The sequence below is a fragment of the Mandrillus leucophaeus genome, unplaced genomic scaffold (genome assembly GCF_000951045.1).
Source record: "Mandrillus leucophaeus isolate KB7577 unplaced genomic scaffold, Mleu.le_1.0 Scaffold100, whole genome shotgun sequence".
In the NCBI taxonomy this organism is placed as follows: Eukaryota; Metazoa; Chordata; class Mammalia; order Primates; family Cercopithecidae; genus Mandrillus; species Mandrillus leucophaeus.
In genome coordinates, this window is record NW_012098099.1 from 5,668,199 (window position 1) to 5,673,022 (window position 4,824).

The 4,824-nt window shown below is 37.7% G+C and overlaps 1 protein-coding gene across 5 annotated transcripts in view; it reads right to left on the reverse strand.

Moving 5' to 3' along the window:
- The window catches only part of NPSR1 (neuropeptide S receptor 1), a 284,313-nt gene that overhangs the window by 206,531 nt on the left and 72,958 nt on the right, over positions 1-4,824 (reverse strand). The gene's annotated exons all lie outside the window — the stretch shown is intronic.

Here is a 4,824-nt window from a genome sequence, read left to right on the forward strand (position 1 = left end):
CCATTTTTAATTGGGCTATTTGTTGTCTTACTGTTGAGTCTTAGGAATTCTGTGTATATTTTGTACCATAGTTGTATTTGTCTGTTCTCACACTGCTAAGACATATCTGAGACTGTGTAATTTATAAAGGAAAGAGGTTTAATTGACTCACAGTTCCACATATGAGTTAGAAGCCTCTCAATCATAGTGGAAAGTGAAGGAGGAGCAAAGTCACATCTTACATGGCAGCAGGCAAGAGAGCTTGTGCAGGGGAACTCCCATTTATAAAACCATCAGATCTCGCGAGGCTTATTCACTACTACGAAAACAGTATGGGGGAAACTGCCCCTGTGATGTAATTATCTCTACCTGGTCCCACCCTTAACACATGGGGATTATTACAATTCAAGGTGAGATTTTGGCGGTGACGCAGCCAAACCATATCAATAGTCCTCTATTAGATGTCTGTCTTTTGCCAGCATTTTCTCCCAGCCTGTGGCTTGTCTTCTCATTCTCTGGATCCATTTCCTTTTTACTAACAATCTGATGATTAACAGCTGGTATGGGGCAGAAAACAGTCTCTCCATTAGACTTTGCCCACGTTCTGGGGACCTCACCATGTTCTTAACTACAGGAGCAGTTCTGTGTGAGGGCTGTGCTTGGGAGCACAGGCTCTGGGATGTGTTAACTTATATATGAGTCTTGGTTCCACTGTCTATGAGGTGTGCAGCCCAGGTAGATTACCTAGTATCTCTGTCTTTCCGTATCCTCAATCATAGATGTCTTAAAACCAACACTTACCAGCTAGAATTGTTGTCAAGATAGTGTGATCTTATCCTGGTAGAGGATTTGGGGCAGTTGATGGGACATAGTAAATTTTACATAAATGTTTTTATGGATATTCAGACAAGCCTTCGTGACATCCATTTTGGCTATAGTATCTTAATTAATAAGTTTTAGTTTTACAAGTATTTTCCCCTCTTGGAATATGTGTGATTCCAGCAGTGGTTATGAAAGTTGTATCTGCATTCACCCTCTGGCAGCAGTGTTCTGAGAGCTCTGTGTGTGTGTGAGTGTGTGTGTGTGTGTGTGTGTATGTGTGTGTATGTATTTAGAAGGGTTTCAGAGGTCCCTTTCATTTTTTGCTCCTTTTCCATGTAGAAATTAAATGGATCATCCATTTGGGTAGCTTGGTAACACTCTGCTGTCTATTACCATTGAACTTTTCCCTCATCTCACCCCACAGGCTACAGACATTTGGGGTTTTATTTAATCACTTTTTCCAACAAATTGAGGACTTTGCTACATTCTGTGATACTACTTGTTTTGTACTTTACATGTAATATAATGATGACAGTTATCACTCCTATTTATTGGTCATCTCCTGTAACCTAGATACTATGATAAACACTTTTCTTATATCACTACTCTCCATTTCAAGAGCAGGTAAGTTGAGGCTTCGCCGGTGAATTGACCTGCAAAGTTCACCCAGCTGATTAGACATAGAACTGGGATTTGACCCCAGACTCTCTGACTCCAGGCTCTTCACCACAATGCGCAGACCACCAGATACTCCACTCCAGAGATTCCCAAAGCATTGTCCCAAAAGCACATGAGGAGGAATAACTTTGAAGGGGGAATTAAAACAAATCCATCTTCCTGGGTCCCACCTCAGATCTAGGAATCAGGCTGTCGTCTTTCTCTCCCTCTCTGAACCTACCTTTTCCCCACAAATGTTTCACACTTTATCAGAAGGAAGAAACCTTCCAGATCCTGGGAGGAGAAAACAGATGTCAGGAAGTAAAGCTATGTGGGCTTATGGGTAGAAATGAATAAGTTTTCATCCGACTATGAACAAAGGCTGCCAAACTCTAGGGAGAAAGTTATGTAACATGCATTTTTCTCTAGAGTTCTCAGGTTTATTTTTTTGAATCTGTTTCTGTGGCAATATGGCTACACTGTTCAGAAGTTTTCCTTTATGCTAGCTATACCATTTTTCAAGATCTAGTTATAGGAGATAATAAAAAGAAAGTCAATATTAATTATGCTTTTGGAGAAACGAGCTAGTAATTCAGGTTTGGGTGATTTTGAAAGCAAAGGTGAAAGTGAAAGTATAATGGATGATTTCCTTTCTTGATAACAACATATTTATTTAAAATAAAAGACTAACTCAGTGTGGAAGGTAGACAGGTTTCGGTTCAACCAAATGGATAATTTTTCTCTCTGACATCTGTAGAAATTGAGTCAGCTTCTTCATGTGATTGTTATAAAGATAGAGATATATATTAATAACAGAGCCTGACAGACAGTAACAAACATTCATATTATTTTATTATAATTATTACCACTATTATTGTTATAAATTATAGCTGATAAAAAGTGCTGAGCCGGGTGCAGTGGGGGTGCACACCCATAGCTCCTGGTGCTCCAGAAGCTGAGATGGAGGGATTGCTCAAGCACAGGAGTTCAAGTCTAGCCTGGGAAACATCCCTCTCTCAAAAAAAGGCTGGATAGAGCAAGTGCAAAATAAATTTTTTGGTAAAGAATTTCAGTGGAGATTTGAAATGGAAATCCCAGTGACCTATTTCTACTTCAAATGAATCTGCTAAACACAGATAATTACAATTCTTATTTATTTATTTATTTATTTATTTATTTATTTATTTATTTATTTATTTATTTTTGCTATTTAGAAATCTTGTGCCCCCTTCCTCCAGCACAGAAAGGATGCTTTGTTCAAATTCTTAGGTACTTGGTGTCCTCAGGGAGATCCTGTCAGCGTGATGACTCTTCTTGTTTTGACAGGAGCTCCAATCTGTTAGATGATATTTTGAAGCAGGTCTTTGGGGAAGGGACACCTAGACCCAGTGAAGGTCATGGTGATTATTATTGGAAAATGGGACATCGCTCTGCTTGTATAAGTAATTGGTGTCAAATGAAATCTTCCTAGAAATAGTAACTGTGCTGTGCTTGGCTGATCCTGCATTCCCAGAAGTTCTCCATTCATGAGTAAATGAGGCACATAACAGAGAATAACCCCTTTCTGCCAAGCAGCCTAGCACTGAGCAGCATTATCTGGGGATTGCTGCAGCCAGGATGTATGGATTTGCTCTTGCTTAATTTGTTCATAGGTTCCAGAGGGAGCAGTGCTTTTCTCTCCCTTTAAAAATGTTTATTCAAATTTGGTGACTCTGCAATTTGGCTGGGAAAGGCCACAGGGAGACAGGTCAAATAATGGGACACTCACTTCAGGCAAAATGGCCTTCCTCACCTCTCCAGCTGGCTGACTCTTCATTATCCTTTAAAACTCAAAGGAGGTATGATTTCTTCTAAGAGGCCTTGCCAACTCCTCCCAGACTGATCTTCCAGTGGCTCAAGACACTTCCATCCACGTCGATGCTGACATATGGAACTGTCATTATCTGCAGCCACACTCCCATATCTCATGGATCTCCAACCCCATCAGCTCCTCATCTTAGAATAGCTCAGGTCTGCCCACTTTTGTCCATCTTATTGCCATTGTCTGGATTTAGACTGCCATCACCTCTCACTTGGTTTGCTTCAATTACCTTCTCTCTCATACTGGCCCTTGCAATTCTGTCTCTACCCTTACAAATCTAAATATGTCATAGTCTTGTTTAAATCCTTTACATGTAACTTCTAGAAAAACTAAAAATCCAGATGAGCCCCAAACAAATTAAAATAAAACAGAACATAATAAGTGTGCAAAATCTTTTCCTCCAGATATAACAACTGTTAACATTTAGCTGCAGAGATTTCTATAACTTATTTTCTATTTATACACATATAGACATATTTTTCCAAAGTAGAATTGTACTATAGCATTGGGTTATAACTTCCTTTTTTTTTTGCATATACCACATATTACAGTTTATTACCCTATGGATGGATTTTATCCACATTATTCTATTATGTTTCATCATAGGTATGTTTTGTCCATATAAGCAACAACATCATTGTTTTATCCTTATATTCTTTAACGTTTTTCACTTTGTAATGAATATTGTAAATTACACCCTCATTTAGAAACTATTATACCCATCCTTAAATAATTAATTGGAATTTTTTTTTACTAATAAAACCGTTCCATCTTTTTCTTTCGCTCCCTTCTCTTTCCCCTCATCTTCCCCCTCCTTTTCTCTAAAAAATAAAATAAAATAAAATAAAATAAAAGGACTGTTGAGTTAAGGATGTATACATTTATATATATTCTTTTCCTGGTATAATGTTTGTAATATCATTTCAGTTTAAGCTACATCATACCAATTATGCTTATCTATATTTTAATAATTTCAGAATTTCTATACCATTATTTCTTTAGTCCTAGGACTTTAATTCTGTTCCAGCTTTCCATTGGTTCTGGAATACCTTTAACTATTTTTAAGCATTTAATATTAATGTCATCTTGTTAAAAACTGTTGCTTTCTTGCATAAATTTGGCAGCATATGAAATTCCTGAGCCACAAACTATTTTCTTAGAACTATAGATGTTGTTCCACAATGTTTTGAACTATTTGTTTTTACAAAGAAATCTAAAGTCACTATGCATATTATAAATACATAATTTTGTGCTACCTGAAACCTGGGGGCCTTTTTCTTTAACCTTTGTAGTTGCAGGGACTGGCATGCAATAGGAATAATATAAGTGTTAGTTGTGAGAATGAATGAAAGTGCTTTGGCAAGATGTGATGGTAAAGGTGGGAGGTGGGGTCTCATTCTAATTACTGTGCTTGAAAATGGTGAGCCCTGGAAATTTGCTCACATAAGACTCCTCCCCGCTCTTTTATTAAGCTCAGGAAGTGTTTCTTCTATTGTAGGTTTGAT